Source organism: Papio anubis, chromosome 14 (genome assembly GCF_008728515.1).
Source record: "Papio anubis isolate 15944 chromosome 14, Panubis1.0, whole genome shotgun sequence".
Taxonomy (NCBI): Eukaryota; Metazoa; Chordata; class Mammalia; order Primates; family Cercopithecidae; genus Papio; species Papio anubis.
Window position 1 is genome coordinate 55,578,394 of NC_044989.1, and position 21,091 is coordinate 55,599,484.

General features: G+C 44.3%; 1 long non-coding RNA gene across 3 annotated transcripts in view; it reads left to right on the top strand.

Moving 5' to 3' along the window:
• LOC103876956 overlaps positions 1-16,208 on the top strand; it is an 80,457-nt gene extending 64,249 nt beyond the window's left edge. Inside the window, exons 1-3 of one of the 3 annotated variants that reach the window (XR_004178254.1) lie at positions 9,690-9,774; positions 12,123-12,200; positions 16,125-16,208. This is a non-coding gene — a long non-coding RNA (uncharacterized LOC103876956). Of the gene's footprint in view, positions 1-9,689; positions 9,775-12,122; positions 12,201-16,124 lie in introns of those variants that run through there. The other 2 variants (XR_004178255.1, XR_004178253.1) reach the window with 2 other exon arrangements.
• The last annotated feature ends 4,883 nt before the right edge of the window (positions 16,209-21,091 follow it).

The following is a 21,091-nucleotide window of genomic DNA, read 5'->3' on the forward strand; positions in this document are numbered from 1 at the left end:
TGCAACCTCCACCTTCTGAGTTCAAGCGATTCTCCTGTGTCAGCCTCCCCAGTAGCTAAGATTGCAGACACGTACCACCATACATGGCTAATTTTTTTTTTTTTTTTTTTTAGTAGAGACAGGATTTCACCATGTTGGCCAGGCTGGTCTCAAACTCCTGACCTCAGGTGATCCGCCTGCCTCGGCCTCCCAAAGTGCTGGGATTACAGGCGAGAGCCACCACGCCTGGCCGTTATGTTAATCTTTGAGACAAGTCTTGCTCTGTTGCCCAGGCTGGAATGCAGCACTGCGATCTTAGCTCACTGCAACCTCCGCCTCCTAGGTTCACGATTTTCGTGCTTCAGCCTCCCGAGTAGCTGGGACTACAGGCGCATACCAGCACACCTGGCTAATTTTTGTATTTTTAATAGAGACAGGGTTTCACCATGTTGACCGAGCTGGTCTCGAACTCATGGCCTCACATCATCCACCTGCCTCCCAAAGTGCTGGGATTACAGGGGTGAGCCACCATGCCTGGGCTTGTTTTTATTTTTTAAGGGCAGCTCTGAGTGAAGAGACATCCATTCCTTCCTATTTATCTTGCTGGGCATTGGGAAATAATTTTTTTTAAAAAAAGAAACTTCCTAGATTAATAATAAGAAGCAGTATCTCTTTATTGTTTTGTTTTAGTTTTTTGTTATATATGTCTTTTGAAACAGTCTCATTCTGTCACCCTGGCTGGAGTGCAGTGGTGCAATCTTAGTTCACTACAACCTCAACCTCTTGGGCTCAAGCGATCTTCCCACCTCAGCCTCTCAAATAGCTGGGACTACAGGAGCATACCATGACGCCAGGCTAATTTTTGTATTTTTTGTAGAGATGAAGTTTTGCCATGTTGCCCGGGCTGGTCTCAAACTCCTGAGCTCAAGCAATCCACCCACCATGTCCTCCCAGAATGCTGAGCCACCTGGCCCTGCTCATTGTTTTCATTAGCTTTTCTTTGATTACTACTCATGTGAACTTTTTCACATTTTTAGGCCTTTCATATTTCTTCTTTGTGAATTACTCATTGCCTTCCACCCAATTTTTTCATTGAGTTTTTGCTTGTTTGTTTGTTTGTTTTTTGTTTTTGAGACAGAGTCTCGCTCTGTCATCCAGGCTGGAGTGCAGTGGCACGATCTTGGCTCACTGCAACCTCCGCCTCCCGTGTTCACGCCATTCTCCTGCCTCTGCCTCCCGAGTAGCTGGGATTACAGGCATTTGCCACCACGCCTGGCTAATTTTTGTATTTTTAGTAGAGATGGGGGTTTCACCATGTTGGCCAGCCTGGTCTCAAACTCCTGACCTCAAGTGATCTGCCCACTTCAGCTTCGCAAAGTGGTGGGATTACAGGCGTGAGCCACCATGCCGGCTGAGATTGTTTTTCTAATTTATTTTATGCAAGCTCTGTATATTGTTACTGATCCTTTATCTATTATTAAGTAACAAATATTTCCCCATTCTCCCTTGCTCTTTTATTTTGTGGAGCATGTTAATGATAGGTAATCTTATTGCAGTCAAAAGCAATATTTTCTGCTGAGTGTGGTGGCTCATGTCTAATCCCAGCAGTATGGGAGGAGAAGGAAGCAGGAGAATCACTTGAGACCAGGGATACAAGACCAACCGGGGCAACATAGAGAGACACACCCCCACAGACTCTACAAAAAAATGTAAAAGTTAGCCAAGTACAGTGGCACATGCCTGTAGTCCTAACTACTCTGGAGGCTGAGGCCAGAGGATCGCTTGCACCCAGGAGTTCAAGGTTACAGTGAGCTATTATCATGCCACTGCACTCCAGCCTAGGCGACAGGAGGAGACCTTCATCTCTAAAATAAATTTTTAAAGCAATCTTTTATTTTGTATCTTATTTCTTTTCTCTTAGGCTTAAAATATACTTCACCTTTTCAAAAGCACATATACAATTATATTTTCTACTATTTGGGGGGTTGTACTTTTTAATATCATGCTGTTGAGACTTGGTATTCGGTTTGTTATATAAGCTAGAGATCCAAAAACCATAATTTTCTAAATAGCTCACCTATTTTCCTGTGTTCAAATCCTTCCTCATCTATAGTCCCAGCTCAATGCACATATTCCACTTGGGAGACAGCTCACCCTACACTGAATTTCTTGCCCTCCTCCTATTCTTCCTCCCCTGTAGCTTTTCATTCTCTCTCATATTATAATCATCTGTGCATATTTCTTCTATTGCACCACACTGTACACTCCTTGAGAGTTGGGACTGAGTTTGTCCTCTTTGTGTCTCCCAAAACCCTCATCCAGGGCCTCCATACATTTGTGAGAGGAAAGAGCAAGTGATAATGACAAATTTCTAGATACATTTTCTTGCAAGTTTCATGTAATATTTATTAAATTTTTTTTAATGGAGTTTTGCTGTTGTCGCCCAGGCTGGAGTGCAGTGGTGCAATCTCAGCTCACTGCAACCTCTGCCTCCTGAGTTCAAGCGATTCTCCTGCCTCAGCCTCCTGAGTAGCTGGAATTACAGGCGTGCACCACCATGCCAGGCTAATTTTTGTATTTTTAGTAGGGATGGGGTTTCACCATGTTGGCCAGGCTGGTCTCCAACTCCTGACCTCAGGGGATCCACCGGCCTAGGCCTCCCAAAGTGCTAGGATTACAGGCGTGAGCCACCATGCCCCGCCTTATCGAACATTTTGACAAATATTTATTTTTGTAAACCTGAAAGTCATTCTTTGAACGTTTAAAGAAAGTTAACCAAAAGATAGTACAAAAGCACTAGCACCTGAATGTTGAATGTCACCATATGTGTAAAATTATATATTTTAGAGTAGTGTGAGCTTTTAATGTTAAGTCATATTAAACTCTTAAATCAAATTAAGCAGACCCAGCATTGGCAGTGTAGCCGTAACTTTCTGATGTTAATAAAAACAAAACTGGTGACTCGAAATTAAATCATGCCAAGGTTTTGATACACTTGGCTTAAGATATTAATGAAACACTTCAAAACACTGATATGAAGTGCCCAGATTCTCAGATGTTTGTTGAGTGAATTTTGTTTAGCTGTGTGTTTTGGTTTTTTTTTCAGTGAATGTCTGGCACGTTGCAATCATCAAACATGTGGTTATCTTTGTTGTACTGGCATAATCAGTGACTCATACATTCAGTGATAGCATTTAAGCAAGTTTTATCAGCAAGCAATATTTTCAGTTCATAAATAAGTTTTCAAAAATCATGTAAGGATTTAAATTTGCTGAATGTAAATACTGAACCTCAAAAAGGAAGGAAGGAAGGAAGGAAGGAAGGAGGGAAGGAAGGAAGGAGGAAGGAAGGAAGAGGAAGGAAGGAAGGAAGGAAGGAAGGAAGGAAGGAAGGAAGGAAGGGTGAGTGATGGCTACTCTAGGCCCTACTTTCTTGCCCTTGCTCCTTCCACAGGGGAAAGCAGAACAAACCTCACAGCCAGTATGAGAACTGCCTGTGGTGCATCACAGGTTTGGTGGTGAAAGCCAGGAATCAGGAGGATCTTGCTTGAACAACAAGGCTGGTATTTATAGAATGAGGTCAGGCACTTCAGGCTAAGCAGATACAAAAGTGAGCAGAGATGGCAGTCAGGCTCTGGGTGGATAAATGGCGCCCTGGGCATCCAGAGGCCCAGTATCTATGAACATCAGGAATGTCTGTGCCACTCCCCAGACAAACAGGGATCCCAACTCAGGATTTCTCACCCTGGGTCAACTATAATTACAAAAACAGAGATTGTGAATAGTTCTGCATGACTCTGGAAAGCCTGTGTGTGGTATAGTTAAATACACGTCAGATTCTGTACAACCTCATCATACCTTTAGCTACTTAGAGACTGGATTTTAAAACACACGTTTCCTATCCTGTTAAATTCAGTCTTTTTTTTTTTTTGAGATGGAGTCTTGCTCTGTATGTAGCCCAGGCTGGAGTGCAGTGGCGCAATCTTGGCTCACTGGAACCTCTGCCTCCTGGGTTCAAGTGATTGTCCTGCCTCAGCTTCTCAACTAGCTGGGATTACAGGTGGTGCCACCACTCCCAGCTAATTTTTGTATTTTTAGTAGAGATGTGGTTTTGCCATGTTGGCCAGGCTGGTCTCGAACCCCTGACCGCAGGTGATCCACCCGCCTCGGCCTCCCAAAGTGCTGCGATTACAGGCTTGAGGCATCCACCCAGCCCAGTTCTTTATGTATATAGATATACGGACAGCTTTAGGGAAGTGTGATTAAGCATTTTTTTTAATTGCCCATTTCAGTTGTAATCCCAAAATTCTAAGCTAGAGAGCATGTAGTTACTTGAGTGCTCATCTCCTGCCAAGGCAGGAGAGGAAGAAGGGTGAAGGGGCTCCAGCATCTGGGATGGGCCTGGAATTCCACTCAGGGTGAATGACATATTGAGAACTGAGGGTTTAGTAGGTTCAGAGTCCCTCGCTAGCCATATTGAATAGGGTTTGTTTTTCTTACAGAATTTTGAGAAGAACCAGTTAAGAGCAGCTCTAGTGGAGGGATGGGGGAAGAGGGGCTAATAAAAGTATTTATTTCCACTGGATTTGGAAATAAGAAGCCACAGGGCCATGCCCCTATCCTTTCCTACCTCTCCTCTCTTATTACTTTGACTCCCATAAAGAAATAAATATTTAGGTTGGCACAAAAGTAATTGCAGTTTTTGCCTTTACTTTTAATTAAAAACATTCAAGTAATGGCAAAAACCGCAATTACTTTTGCACCAGCCTAATAATAGGCCAATTTCTATGACTAAAATCCCAGAAAATAGTAAGAATAAAGAATCTACAGGAGCCCTTTACAGCCATATTCCTCACAGAATAATTCCAGGAGCTCTGTGCTAAACACATCCCTAAGGAAACTCTGTGGCAAAGAGAAGATCAAGGCCAGCAGTATTTTCAGGTCTGCAGCGTTTCCGAGTGACAGCAGGCTCAGCTGGACACGTCTCCAAGTACAATTTCTAAATTATGAGAAGTGGGATTGTTTTAAATCTATACATCGAATTCTTATTTTAAACACACACACTTTTGAAATGTTTCAGCTGGGCGCGGTGGCTCAAGCCTGTAATCCCAGCACTTTGGGAGGCCGAGACGGGCGGATCACAAGGTCAGGAGATCGAGACCATCCTGGCTAACACCGTGAAACCCCGTCTCTACCAAAAAAATACAAAAAACTAGCCGGGCGAGGTGGCAGGTGCCTGTAGTCCCAGCTACTCGGGAGGCTGAGGCAGGAGAATGGCATAGACCCAGGAGGCGGAGCTTGCAGTGAGCTGAGATCCGGCTACTGCACTCCAGCCTGGACGACAGAGCAAGACTCCATCTCAAAAAAAAAAAAAAAAAAAAGTTTCAGCCACAACTGTTAAAAGATTGATAAATTATAAGTTCCTGAAATACTGAAATGAGAAAAACACTTATATGTTAGAAGACTGCTAAATTCCTTTAAAAATGAAAATGCACTAAATGTTTGAGAGCACAGCCATAATTTTTAAAACCCAGCAATCGGATGCCTGTATGGGAGAAAGTCACTGAACAGCCTGAGCCCTTCAATAATAGATGCAAAGTTAAAGAAATGTCAACGCTGATAATAACTTGCTCAGGGTGACTCAAATGCAGCTTCTCTGCTGATCACTTCCGGTATTAACTGTGCTTACAAAAGCAAATACCTCATATTTCTTCCACTCTATAGAAAAACCAACAGGTACAGTATCACGTAGCTAGGTAGGCCTTGAATAGAAAAAAGGGTACCTCAGCTTTGACAAGGACATTTATCTCTGGAATTTCTGTCCTCTGAAAATATTTGTTACTGATAGTCGCTTGCTATGCCCCAGTTCCCTGATTCTGCTAAAATACCGTTTAGAAAAGGAAGCACTGGAGCAGGGTGTTTACTTTGTTGATGGTCTGGAGCAAGGGGGTGTTACTGTGTATGTTCCATGTTAGGGGTTTGTCCAAGAAAAAGGAACAGACGGCTAGTGACTCAGAGCACATGGTGACCCGAGTGCCCTTGGGCAAACAGGAGCTCCAGGAAGAGAGTAAACATCCTCTAAATATTTGAAAAAGAGAATCATCCAGCCACGAAAAGAGGAGTCTGAGGGAGCACCCTAAACCAATCTTAGCCCTTTAGAGGGATATTCTTTCTTCCCTGGGGAGAAAACTGTTTCTCTCTTCCAAAAGAGAGTGGACATTGAATTTATACTCATAAGTGGTAAGAAAAAACTTGGGTAAGGGAAAGATGATAAATAGTGAAACGAACAAAAGAAATTCTGGAATCTCAGGGCTGGGCGCTGTGGTTCACACCTGTAATCCCAGCATTTTGGGAAGTCGAGGCTGGTGGATAGCTTGAGCCCAGGAGTTCGAGACCAGCCTGGGCAACATGGTGAAACCTCACCTCTACCAAAAAAATACAAAAATTAGCCAGGTATGGTGGCCTACGTCTATAGTTCCAGCTACTTGGGAGGCTGAGGTGGGAGGATTGCTTGAGCCTGGGAGGCAGAGGTTGCAGTGAGACGAGTTTGAGCCACTGCATTCCAGCCTGGGTGACAGAGGGAGACCCCGTTTAAAAATAAATAAATAAACAAATAAATAAAAATAATAAAAAATTATGGAACCTCGTCCCTGTCATCAATAGAAAACAGCTGTAAAAGAAGCAGAGGCACAGCCCAAATGGCCCCTGAGTACCCCTTCTCACCTTCCATTTTCTTAGAATGGTAGATATCTGCCCAAGGTTATAATAATATCAAAAGAAACAGAACAATCAGGAATACACTGTGACATATCAGAGCCAATAAAGGCTCAAAAAATTCTTGCTGATGAAGAAAACAAATGTTCCCAAACAGCATTTCCTGGTTACTTATCAATAATGCAGACCAATGTCAATCTATCTCAGGGCGCATATACGTCCATTTGGATCCTTTAAAAAAAATTGTCTCATTCTTTAAATAAATGTCAAGGCTGTTTACTCCAGAAATAAGATAGAAAGCCAACCTCAAATCAGGAAAAATACAGATTAAAAATATATCTAGGCCAGGCCAGGCACAGTGGTTCATGCCTATAATCCCAGCACTTTGGGAGGCCAAAGCAGGCAGGTCTGCTGAGGTCAGGAGTTCAAGACCAGCCTGGTCAACATGACAAAACCCTGTCTCTACTAAAAATACAAAAATTAGCCGGGCATGGTGGTGCATGCCTATAATCCCAGCTACTCGGGAAGCTGAGGCAGGAGAATTGCTTGAACCCAGGAGGTGGGGGTTGCAGTGAGCTGAGATAGCACCACGGCACTCCAGCCTGGGCAACAGAGCGAGACTCTGTCTCAAAATAACAATAGCAATAATAATAATAATAATAATAATAATAATAAAAAATATCTCTGCATGGGGGATAAGGTCTGAAAAAAAGAAAAGAATAAAAACAAAATAAAAATAAATCATCTTTATTTTTACTTGCTTGCCTGCTAACCTTGGGAAATTTGCTAGTTGCAAAATTGCTTTTTATTTTCCAATAATTCCTGAGGGATCACTGGAATACTTGCATGAAAAAACAAAAAACAAAAAACAAAAAAAACTTCACTTTTACCTCACTCTTCCCAGATTTTAAAAACAGAGCAAGCACAGAGATAACAAAGAAACCTTTTTCAGAGGCATCCTCAAATCTTAGGCCCAAATACATGGTAGTATTAACAGAAACAACGAAATATCCATGGCAACTGTGGAAAGCAGATCACATCCCATAGTGAGATAATAAATGAAGTCACTGCCTTTTGTGACCCTTACTCAACCTCAGACAGAAATAAATGCTCCTCACTCCTGTTCCCATAAATCCACCTAGCTTGTGTTTGTGGGAGCAGAGGGAGGATTGCTCCCCAATCCAGGCCCACGAAAGTGGCTTTCCCTTCCACAGCACCTCCCACCCTCTGCTGGGAGTCAGAGACCTCTCCCAAGGACCCACTCAGGACGGTGTCTGGGGCTGTTTAGGAAGGGTCTCCACTGGGTAGTTTGGAGGAAACTCAACGAAATCAAAGCCCAACAGTAGGGGCCACGTAAAGAGTAAGTGTTGAAAAAATGTTCATGCCCACCCTTCCTTTATCCAGACACATTGAACAGATATTCACTGAAATTTCCTCAGAAAATCTACCTCACCCCATGTCTATCCATCTTCCCGACTGCTGCCTGCCTCCTGCCTTGTGACCAGCTCTGCCGGCAGACCCTGCAGTATGACTCAGCGTGTTGAAATCTGCCTCTGTGGGCACGCACTGCTCTCAGAACTGCTTCAACCACCAGAAGCAGCTAATTGCAATGAGTCTCTGGGGACCCTGCTCCAATGGCAACACTCAAGAGGAAGTGACCACCAAGGCAGTACCTTCCTATTAAATGCTACTGACCTCCAGAAAGAACGTGCCTTAGCTTTGTGAGGAGCTGAGAGGCTCTGAGAGGCCCCCTGTGGGGGAGCGTGTTCAGGACTATACGAGGCCTGCCTTCCCAGCTCGTCTGCACTGGGCTGAGATGATGGTGGTGACGACGACAAAAAATACTAAGAATAAAGGTACCACTGACTGAACACTTATCATTTGCTAAGCACTTGGCGTATGTTGCCTCATTTACCCCTGACAGCAACCCAGTAAAGTCCTCATTTTACAGGTGAGGAAACCAGAGGTCACAGAGCCAAAGTCAAGTGGTGATTAAGCAAGGCTTGAGCCCAGACTGTGGGGTTCAGGATCTAGGCTCCCAACCACGTCAACACGACTGGCTTTAGAGCAGCTGCACTTTCCACACTAGTATTGTTCTAAATCTAAGCATGGCCAGAGGAAAGAATAGGAAACTCCACATTGACCTCTAAGCTTTTTATAGAGAAGCATCTCCCCAGACACTGCCCCTCCAGCGAGCCTGGAGCCGGGCTGCCTCAGCTGCGTCTGCAGCAGTCCTCACAGGCCATGCCGGAACCTGATCCTGAAGCTCCCCGCATCCATGCTGCCACTGGCTCCAGCCCCGTCTTGCAGCTCGAGCTGTCTCTATGAAACAATTTCCAAATGGATCAACCCAGGAGGTTCAGGAATAGGCCTGTACTTCTATAACTGAATAAATAGGGGCTGAAGTGGCAAGGACAATGAAAATAACAGATAATCCCCAACTCTCTTTTGATGATACAGTTAGAGTTCTCTGCTAGAGAATTCATCAGAGCTGCTCATGACTCTGGCTTCCTTGTTTTATTTCTTCTGCCAACCCCCAACTGGAGTTTCTGGAACAACCAAATAGCTAAAAACAAAAAGAGGAAGCTGCAAGAGTCTGACATTTACAAAGATGGAGAAATTGGTCTCTAGACACATGAGAACAAACTGTAGAAAGAAAAATTGTGGCAAGATCAATGTGGCATCTGGGAGCTCAGCGGATGATCCATAGATAGAAGGCCCTGTCCCCACTGTGATTCCAGGGCCCCAAAAACCACCAGCACTGGTGTGAGAAGGAGGAAGACCATGACCTGACATTAAGAGAAAGGCTATGCCCTGTGCTGCTGCTAGGAAAATAAAAAGGCCACCACCAAAAGAAGCCCTCTCCTTTCTTTTGCGAGGAGGATAAGCAGTGCAGTCCAAGGCTTCCTAGGGTGGGAAAGGGTGTATTCTCCACTTTATGTGTGGAAGCCTTGCTTACCTGTAGAAGAGGATCCCTCAGGACTTCAGAACTGTGGTTTCTACAGACTGGGGCATGTTCAGGCCCATGTGGAACTGAATTCAAGTCTTATCAATAATCACAAGCAACAGAGGAGGATCTCAGGTGAGCATCCCTGGCTACTCCATCCTCCTCTGGAAAGCTTCTGTCTGTCTCTCTGCAGGGGATAAAAGAGACAAGGGTGGTGATGGTAGTTGCTCTGGGGGAGAAGTTGCTGCAGTGGCCCTTGCTCCAGTTGAACAATACTATGGATTTCCGTCCCGCAGGTGACCTTTCACCCCGGACCTGTAGGGTCCATGCAGTCCAGTGTAGGTAAATTTGCTCTATCTGCCTGGTTTACAACCCACATCATCCCAACTCTGCCCTACCCAAGAGTTGCTAGAAGCACCTATTACTCTTGTAGAGGTGAGGGAGAGGTGACCCCCAGTCCAAAGTGACTGGAGACCACGACTGGCCAGTCCAGGATCAGAAGGCTAAGGAACCACCTGTCTAAAAGTCTGGTGCCAAACATAGGCCCTTCGCTGCTCTTGGGAGTGTTCTTGGCCACCCCCCTCTGGCCAAAAACAGAATACCAACTGCTTCTGAACCTGGGTCCCACACAACTAAACTGGGCTGTGAAAGAAACATCCATGCTGAGCCTGTTGCTCCCTGAAATGGCCTCACAAATGTGCTTTGGAAACCATGCATTTTTCAAAGCTTGATTTTCTTTGTACTTGTTGAAAGTTTTGTTTTCATCTTAAAATGCTAAATATACAATTTATCGGAAGATATAGCTAGATTTATATTTTCCCAGTCAGCAGTTTAGAATCGTCTGCTGGAATAATAATATAGACTATTTGGAATAATAATATAGACGACTATTATACATTAGTCTATGATAAGACAGGCACACTTAGAACATTTTACCAGGTCGCTTTTTCATTCTGGGACTTGGTGCATCTTTGCACCAAGTGTTGATTTGTCCCACCTCCCTCTTTTGTGAATTAGTCTGCAGCTCCACTTTGCAGTTTGAAACGTGAGTCAGCAAAGGAGAAACTCATTTCTCTATGCAGGGGATGGAGCTGGAAGGGAACAAGGAGGCTCCAAAGTCCAGGTCATGGTTGATGTCTCCTGATTAACTCCAGGCCAGGGGTGGTGGCTCACGCCTGTAATCCCAGCACTTTGGGAGGCCGAGGTGGGTGGATTACTTGAGGTCAGGAGTTCAAGAACAGCCTGGCTGACATAGTGAAACCCTGTCTCTACCAAAAATACAAAAATTAGACAGGTGTGGTGATGCACGCCTGTAATCCCAGCTACTTGGGAGGCTGAGGCAGGAGAATCACTTGAACCCAGGAGGTGGAGGTTGCAGTGAGCCAAGATTGCACCACTGCACTCCAGGCTGGGTGACACAGTGAGACTCTGTCTCTAAATAAATAAATAACTCCAGAAAACCATAGAAAGTTAGTACACCCATTCTCTGGACTGCCTTTGAAAAGGCACGTTCCTCCTCTAAAGCTTCCGTGGGTGCAAAGGCTCAGGGGTGGCAATAGCATGAAGAATAGCCACCCCCATTCATCTCCCCTTGTCAATCCCAGGTTCACTAGAGGGTGCATCAGCTTAAAGATGACTTAAGAGATAGAAGTATTTATTAACTGTTACCACTGTAGATGCCACACCAGCACATGCATGTCGGCTTACAGGTTTCATGCACTTGGGATATAGAAGTCACAGCTGGGAAAGAATATAAAAACAACTCCCTTCAGACAATTTGATTTTCCAAATTATATTCTTGGTATATGGGTTAAATGGTGCATATCAGCTTTCTATGGTTTATATAATGAATTACTACAAATTAGTGGCTTAAAACAACACACATTTATTATCTTATCAGCTCTGTAGGTCAGAAGTCTGACATGAATCTTACTAGGCTAAAATCAAGATGTCAGAAGGTCCATATTCCTTTCTAGAAGGACTAGAGGACAATCTGTTTCCATGCCTTTTCTGGCTTCTAAAAGCTCCCATTTTCCTTGACTCCTGGTCCCCAACCTTCATCTTCAAAGCCAGCAATAGCTGATTGAGTCTTTCTCACATTACATCACTATGAAACTGACTCTCCTGCTTCTCTCATTCTCTTATAAGAACTTCTGAGATTACATTGGGCCCATCTATCACAAAATCATGAGAAAAGAAGGCTGGGGTCCACCCCCATCTTAAGCTACTAATGCTACTGCCCAAGAAAGCACAGTCTGCTCCCAATAGCCCCTCAGTATTCTATTCCGGGGCACTATGTTTTTGTCACTGACAGAAGAAAAGCATTCTGTCTAGCTCATCCTTTCTGTACATTGCTTCTCCTCTTACCATATATGGGCAGGGAAATCCAGCAACTTGTACGTCTGGCTCAAAGTTAAAGTCACCAATGTGCTGCTACAAAACCACTACCTCCTCCTCACAGTTCCTTTATGCCATCCTCTTAGGACCATCTTCTAACCCTTGAAACATTTTGATGACTCAGTGCTGCAGAATCCCAGCTCAGTGTGATTCAAGGCTTCAGGGTAAGCTAGTGCTTTGTAAAGTGACAGGTAAGACCCTCTGGGTGCATTCAACATGGCTACTGTTGTGGCCATTAGCTTCTATTGTGAGAGACAACCCCAAAAGAGGATCATATAACAAGGAGATGGGGACTAGTCTCTTTTTTTTTTTTTTTTTGAGATTGGGTCTCACTTTGTTGCCCAGGCGGGTCTCAAACTCCTGGCCTCAAGCTATCCTCCTGCCTGGACTCCCAAAGTGCTAGGATTACAGGCATGAGTCACTGCTGGGGCCTCATTTCTAATTGTTTCATCAGGCTGATCCTAGACCAGCAGCTGATAAGACTCTGGCTGTGCTAGAAGCCATGTCAGAGGTTTGAAACAGATAATGGGAGAAATATATCAAGAATATCAAAGCCTTGACATAAAATGATGATAAAAATAGATACACAACACAGTGGTTAAGAGTGTTAAAATGTCTCCATATCACATATTAGCCATGGGATCCTGGGCAAGTTTCTTAACCTCTCTGAGCCTCAGTGTCCTCATCTGAAATTGAGGATAACAACAGAATCAATCATATAGGATTCCAGTAGCTAATACATTGGAAGCATTCACTGTTAGCTGGAATTATTAGTCAGATGCTAAGCTAAGCACTTTCCAAGCATTTCTTAATTAATCATCAAAATAGCCCCATGAGGTATGTACTATTATTATAATCTCCATTCTAAGATGAGGATGAACTTACAGTCACATGGCTGATGAGTGGCAGAGGCAGGACCAGAATCCAGGCTGGTCTGACTCAAAGGCCATGCCCTTAACCTCTGTAGGGAGCAAGATTCTAGGCGAAAAGACTGGTCAATAACTGCACCTTAGATGTCTCATCTCTTCTATACTTCCCAGCACTCTCCCTTATGCATAGCTGTATCTTTTTCTTTCTTTTCTTTTTTTTTTTTTTCCGAGAAGGAGTCTTGCTGTGTCACCCAGGCTGGAGTGCGGTGGTACAATCTCAGCTCTCTGCAACCTCCACCTCTTGGGTTCAAGCAATTCTCCTGCTGCAGCCTTCCAAGTAGCTGGGACTACAGGTATTTGCCACCATGCCCAGCTGATTTTTGTATTTTTAGTAGAGATAGGGTTTCATCCTGTTGGTTAGGCCGGTCTCGAACTCCTGACCCCAAGTGATCCACCTGCCTTGACTGGTGATTACAGGTGTGAGCCACTGCACCCGACCGGATAGCTGTTTCTTATGTCATGGATCAGAAAACTTCAATGAAAAAAAGCATAAAGACAGACATGTGAAACCTTGAAATAGCCCTGGGTCATCTCGGACCTGATCCAATGTCACACACTGGTTGAGTATTGGGTTTTGAGGCTCCTGAAAGCTCACAGCTTCCAGCATTTCCTTCAGTGAGCAGCACCTTCCTGAAGGGCCTCCTAACCATCACCTCAAGCTCGTCCTGGAACAGAGAAGACACAGCCCTGGGGCAGCAAGTCCCAATCCTGGCTCAGCAGCACCCCAGGGAATAACACCTGGCTCAGGGAGCACAATGAAATCCTCATCGATCAAATTAATTTTAACTTGCTGTAATTTTAAAGGAGAATCTATGCTTTTCTGAGGGGTTGCTATGGATCTAAACAATGAGAGGGCGTGGCAGCTCTAGAAGGGGCAAGAATTGCTGTGTTAAAAGCTTCATGAAATCTCACAGATAAAATATGCAAAAGAAACCAGACACAAAGAAGTACGTACTTCATGATTTCATTCAGATAAAGGTCAACAGGCAAACTACTCTGTGCTGTGCAGGGATGCATTCTTTGATGGTAAAAATATAAAAAAGAAAAAAGCACAGAAGCCAGGAGAGTGATTACCTTTGGGGTAGGGAAGGGAGTTGGAATTCCACTGGGCAAGGGTCTACTGAGGTGCTAGCAATGTTCTATTTCTTAACATGGGTGGAAATGACACAGGGTTCCTTTTATTATAATTCATTTGGTTTTATAAGATTCCCTTTATATAATGCATCTATGCAGTTTTCTGTGTGTTATATTTCATAATAACAAAGGTTGGTTTGTTTGGAATTTTTTGTTTTGTCTCACTAATGAAATGTGTAGCAACCCCACCCCTGAGAAGACTGAATTTCTAACAAGCTTCTAATTGTTGCTGATGCTGCCACACTTTGGGTAGCACCGATCTAGTCTACTCTCAAAATTTTGCCCTGTCTTTTAAAAGACACCCAGGGCTGGGCATGGTGGCTCATGCCTGTAATCCCAGCACTTTGGGAGGTCAAGGTGAAGGACTGCTTGAGCCCAGGAGTTCAAGAACAGCCTGAGCAACATACTGGGACTTAGCCTCTACAAATATTCTAAAAATTAGCCAGGAGAAGTGGTGTGCACCTGTAATTCCAGCTACTTAAGAGGCTGAGTTGGGAGCATTGCTTGAGCTCAGGAGGTCAAGGCTGCAGTGAGCTGTGTTCACACCATTTCACTACACCCTGGGCAATGGAGCAAGACCCTGTCTCAAAAAAAAAAAAAAAAAAAGACACCCAGGAAGAAGTTTCACATGATAAAGCGTATACACTATGGTCCTCTGCTTCTAGTGGACAGACTATTGAATTTAGTTCAGGATTCTTTTGTAAAGCAATCCTCCCTGCCACCCAAACACACACACACGCACAAACTCCCTCTCAGTGTCAAGTTGAATCTTCCCCAAACCAGGAGTTAAATCTAGTGGTTTCCGAAACCATGCAACCAGCCATCAGTGCAGAGGGAAAAGGACAGAAAGGTTCTAGCTCATGGAACTCTGAAAAAGAGACTGATCTCTAATGCAGATGAGGACACAACCATTCTGTTCCCTGTTGTTCTGATTGCTATCAGAATTCAACCATCAGATATGGGTCCCTGACAATTTGTCAGGAAGCAAGCAGCCTGCCTTTTCTCCTGTCTAAATTCCGCATTACATTTCCTTGTATGCTACACAGAATGCAAAACAGCAGCTAAAATTAGAAGCTGAGGTGCTAGTGAGGCTGATTTGCAGTGCGAAGAAGGCAGAGAGATGTCAAGGGGAAGAATTCAGAGGAGAGCTGCCTGGGGCCCCTTCCTGAGCTGTCACAGACAGCAGCCTGGAAAAGAAATACAAGGGAAGGAGACAGAGGTGGGAGGCTGGATGGACTGCCCAATCATTATACCTGCAGAGAATCCTTGCAGGTTTTTTGGGCTCCCTAAAAGCGCCCTGACCTATTTTTTGAAAATTTTTTTCCCTTATTCATCAAAACACATTCTTAGTGAATTGCAGTCAAGTTTCCTGCAATTACTCAATGTAAAGTTTTGTTCTCTACACTGGGAGTTACAGTCTATGCCTCTACGTGTAATGGTAATATACTCAACAGTACCAGGCTGATGGATAGGGTGAATTTTTTAAAGTGTCAGGGAAGCTGCAGTTTTAAATGAATCCATCTGAAAAGCTTTGAACAAAGCCTTGAGTCTATTCAAGAACAGTGAGCTCATGTGATAGCTGGCTGGCTTCATCCCTTAGCTAGGGGACACAGACTTATTGGATGCGAGTATAAAAGCCTTATAGTAGAAGTAAATTTCATAATGCCTTGGATTTATAGAGCATTTTATTGCACAGAACCTGTATTCTCTGGGCAGAGTGACCAGCCCAACTTGGAATCTCGCTTAGCCATAGTAAAAATGATGAAAGTATTACAGGGGTCAAAAAAGCAAAAGATCAGGGAGAGAAGTCAATAGTTCCCCAGGGATGTCCCAGGGCAACCTTGCTCCCAGGCTGCTGGAGCACCACTAGGATCTAGGGCATGTGGTTTCCACAACTACCTCCTCCTCCCTCATGTCATAGGGCTGTTGAGAAAATGGGATTAGCTGTATGGCCAACCCATTATTAAGCAGGGGCGGAGGAGTCAGGCCATTGACCAGCTGGCTTCTCATTTCTCCTTCTCTCAGCTGCTCACCAGCCTCAGATGCAGGAGGGTGAAGACGGGATTCCCAGAACACCTCTACATTTGCTCTCGTGAACTGGAAAAAAGCACAGTCATTGCAAGTGACTGTAAAATGCAAACCCATGCCTCACTGTGGGCTGTGAGGCCCAGACTGGCCCATGGCACTGAGAGGTGGGGTGGATGAATGATTCCCATGCCCACTCTGGACACCCAGGCCTTGCCTTGGCAGAACCTAAGGAGGGGCTGAACAGCACAGCTGCATCTCTGAAGAAAGCAACCCTGTGCCAACCCAGGCAGAGGCCGAGGCCGAAGGAAGCAAAGGTTCTTAGAAGGAAAGCAACACTTCCGGTCCCTCTCACTTCAGCTCTCCGAAGCCACTTTTCCCAGCAGGTTTCCCCTTATCTTCAGCTCACCAGGGTGGGCACAAACAGAAAGAAACTCCCGGCTGGGCACCCTGGCAGGCTCAGGGAAACTGGAGCCCAGCCTTGGGCCCTGCCCTGCCAACCTCCCTCCAGCCCAGGCTTTACAAGGGGCCCTTCCTCCAGGCTGGAGCTGGCCCCCCAGACCTCTCACTGTCCCTCCACTCAGCTTGTCCCCTTTCCACTGCTCAGCAGCCAGAAGACAAGCAGGGGTATTTAAAAACTTGAACCTGACCAAATGAACTTGGAGGTGGTTTCAATAAATGTCCAAATGAGTTTTCTATGTGTCTATGCTTTCTCTGACTCCCATTCTCAAGCAAGTGAAAAAATGTCTCTGAGTGAAGCCCTCAAGCTCTGACTGAGAATATAATGTTGTTATTATTAGAGCAACCGGGAAGGAGTCATGCCATCTCCAGGCAGGGCTAGGGTGGGCCGTGTGGGAGGCAACCACCAGCAGCTGCTGGGCGGAAAGCTTGTTTATTGTCAGCAGCCTGGCTCAGAGATTAAGAAAAGCTCGGGTCTCCAGCTCACACACACATAGCTGCAGGCAGCAGCTGCTCCAGACATGGCATTCAACCGCAGGGGTCCCCAGGTTCTCCTTTCAGGGTTGACTTGACCAATAAGGAAACTCTGGTGGCCACTAGGACAGCTGGGAAAATTCCCATGGGGCCACAGAACCAAACACCCCCAGTAAAAACGTTCAGCATCCAATGCCTTCCCCAGACTAAACCCCAGAACCCAGAATCAGCCTTGAATCCCACACAATAGCAACAGCTCTATGTCCTGAGACTGTTTTCCAGTCATTCACCAAATACTTATTGTGCCGTGTCTGACAGACACCATACATGGGACTGGAAATAGACCAATGAATGAGACAGTCAGTCCTGATCCCTGCTCTCATGGAGCTCACAGTCTGGTAAAAATTACCTGCAATTAAACTGGTAATCATGTGTTCAGTATTATGATAGAAGCAGCTCAGGGAGCCAAGAGCACAACATCCGAAAAAATCTAACTGACGACAAGGAATTGCCCTGGTAAGAAAACTATCCCTAAGAGATACTGTGAAGTTTGTGATTAGGGTCTCAGGAGACGTCAGCCCAAGACCATCACCACTATACCTCCTTCTTCGGCTAATTAAATTTTTAGCTAATATCTACCTATTTGATTCATGTTCTATTTATTACCAGTCTTTTCAACAGAAGGCTCTGAGAAAAGATAATTATAATCAGAGAGCATCTATCAAAGTATACAGAATTTTCTGGGAAGCATGACAGATCCTTTTATCCACTGAGGTCATTATTATTATCATGCTATTGTCATCGACCATTATTCTTACTCTTCCTCTGATGATGACAATTACCAGGGAAGGAGGAAGGAAAATGGGATTTGTGTGAGGTACCAATGGGACTTAAACTTTATCAGTAATGTTTTCTTTTATATAAAATAACCTGAAATAAATATACCAAAATATAAATATTTACTCATCCAGGATACTGAGAACATGAGTGCTTGTCATGTCATGTTATTCACTGTACTTTTCTATATTGAACTTTTTTTCTGAAAACATACAGAAATACAAAAAGATTGCTAGAGCACATAACAAAATTTTAGCGGTATTTCTGCCAGGTGGGATTTCTTATTTTTACTTATCTGTATTTTCTTTTCTTTTTTTCTTTGAGACAGGGTCTCACTTTGTTGCCCAGGCTGGAGTGCAGTGGTGCAATCTTGGCTCACTGTAGCCTCAACCTTCTGGACTCAAGCGATCCTCCCACCTCAGCCCCACAAGCAGGGGCCCCTCAGGACAATTTTTGTATTTTTTATAGAGAGAGGATTTTGCCATGTTGCCCAGGCTGGTCTCAAACTCCTGGACTCAAGCAATCCACCTGCCTCAGCCTCCCAAAGTGCTGGGATTATAGGCATGAGCCACTGCACCCGGCCTTGGGTTTCCATTTTTTAGAACATGTTCCTGAGTTTCACAGGTTCCCTGACTTAGAGTGCTTTCTGGCTTATAGCACCAAGAAGTCATTACTTCCCCACCAAGGTTTGCACACATGGCCCTGATCAGAGCTGGCTCCATGGGCCTGCAACCTGTGTAGTCATTTGCACAAGCCCAAGGCTCCAAAAGAACCCCATAGTTGGTTTAACGTTCTGTGGCTATTGTCTGAAATTCATAATAATTTTATCTTTGAATTTGTGTTTTGTAAGTGACGTCTGATGAGAGGATGGAGCAGGCATGTCAGTAGGGAAGATAAGCTGGCAGCAGTCCACACACAGATGGGTCAGTCCTATGGGCACGAGCAGGCAGTGTGCTGGGCAGCACCCAGAAACAGAGCTGAGCCCAGATCAGTGACAGTGGTGGTGGGGGCAGCAAAAGCTTAGGTGGCAGTAGTGGCCACAGCCCCAGAAGAGGTAGAAACTCCACGAGGGAGCACGAGGACAGAGGTGGGAGACCTGCACACACACCCATCCCCAGAGCCTGTCCCTGCACCATCTGCACAAATAATAACTCTCCAGCCAGAGCACTGGGACAGGAACTGCCAGTGCTCAAGCAGTAAACCTTGTTGTTAAATTAGTTAATACTACAAAATACAAATGTACACATAGACATTGCAATAAAGTTTATCAATCAGAGTTATTAGAATTATCCAATGAGCTTGGAATCTCTAGTTTTAAAATTATTACAGCACTGCAAATCCAATATCCACAGACTTAGAAATAGAAATTAAATGTAGAGACCATTGCATCAGCAGAAAGAGCATTATTTTATAAGGAATAAGCCAATTATTAACAAGAAAGAAAATCTAAAATTAATTTTTTTTTTTATTTTTATTTTTATTTTTTTGAGACGGAGTGTCGCTCTGTCGCCCAGGCTGGAGTGCAGTGGCCGCATCTCAGCTCACTGCAAGCTCCGCCTCCCGGGTCTACGCCATTCTCCTGCCTCAGCCTCCCGAGTAGCTGGGACTACAGGCGCCCGCCACCTCACCCGGCTAGTTTTTTGTATTTTTTAGTAGAGACGGGGTTTCACCATATTAGCCAGGCTGGTCTCGATCTCCTGACCTTGTGATCCGTCCGTCTCGGCCTCCCAAAGTGCTGGGATTACAGGCTTGAGCCACCGCACCCGGCCTAAAATTAATTTATATAATGAAAGATAAAGCAATAGAATGCATAAATAGGCATTTTAAACTATATACAAATCATGGGCCGGGCGCGGTGGCTCAAGCCTGTAATCCCAGCACTTTGGGAGGCCGAGACGGGCGGATCACGAGGTCAGGAGATCGAGACCATCCTGGCTAACACGGTGAAACCCCGTCTCTACTAAAAATACAAGAAAATTAGCCGGGCGAGGTGGTGGGCGCCTGTAGTCCCAGCTACTTGGGAGGCTGAGGCAGGAGAATGGCGTGAACCCGGGGGGGGGGGGGGGGGGAGCTTGCAGTGAGCCGAGATCGCGCCACTGCACTCCAGCCTGGGGCACAGAGCAAGACTCCGTCTCAAAAAAAAAAAAAAAAAATCATGAAACCACTTTTGATTCTTGTATGACCTCAGCAAGTTGCAAAAAATGCCAAAGGAAACATTAAAATGTCACTCATAAATTTATATTTGAAATTAAATTCAGACTTACTTCAAGGCTATCATCAACTCTAAATGTACTAAAATTTATATTTTAAAATAATTTATCAGAAATTTACCCCAATGCTGTCCCAGCCTATAAAATACGCTTAAGAGCTCCAATAACAATTACATCAGCAGAAAGATTATTCGCAAAATTAAAAACTGTCAAAAATTATTTGAGATCTTGTATTTGCCAAAAATGACTATCACTTTCAATTATATCAATTGAAAATGAAGTTGCTAAAAGTAAAACTTTTGATGACCTCATAAATGAATTTGCAAAAAAGTAAGCCAGAAAAATCTTATGATCAAGATATCACATTGGTAATTATCACTTATTATATAATATAATACCATATGACACCAAAAGTGGCTTTTTGCATTTTTAAGTTTATATTGTTACTCGTGTAACACTATTATGCCCATTACGTTTATAAGTAACAAGATCTTTTTGAAGGAAAAAGTTTATATAAAGCACCTTTAATAGCACTTTTCTTTCCTAATTTTTGAATAAGGACTCTGCATTTTCATTTTGCACTGGGCCTTGCAAATGGTGTAGCTATCCCTAACCAGGACTATTCAGTCACCACCTCCCTTTGTAATGAAGTCCAGCATCTCTCTGTAAGGCAGCTGGTCTTGGGAAGTAAAATGGCCCATTCAGGGATGGACTAGGAACTTTGTATCTTTATTGTACTGGCCCACAGCTGAGCAAAGGCAAAATAATGCAGAAGCCAGTCACAGGACTCTTCTCCAGAGACCACAGTGCAACTGCCAGCCCCACACATAGATGCTGCAGCAAGTTTGAGCTGAGAGAATCACCCTAACCCCCTCTCTTTTGTCAGTATCCTTCTCTGATGAACTTCTTCATTCTTTTTTTTTTTTTTTTTTTTTTTTGAGACGGAGTCTCGCTGTGTCTCCCAGGCTGGAGTGCAGTGGCGTGATC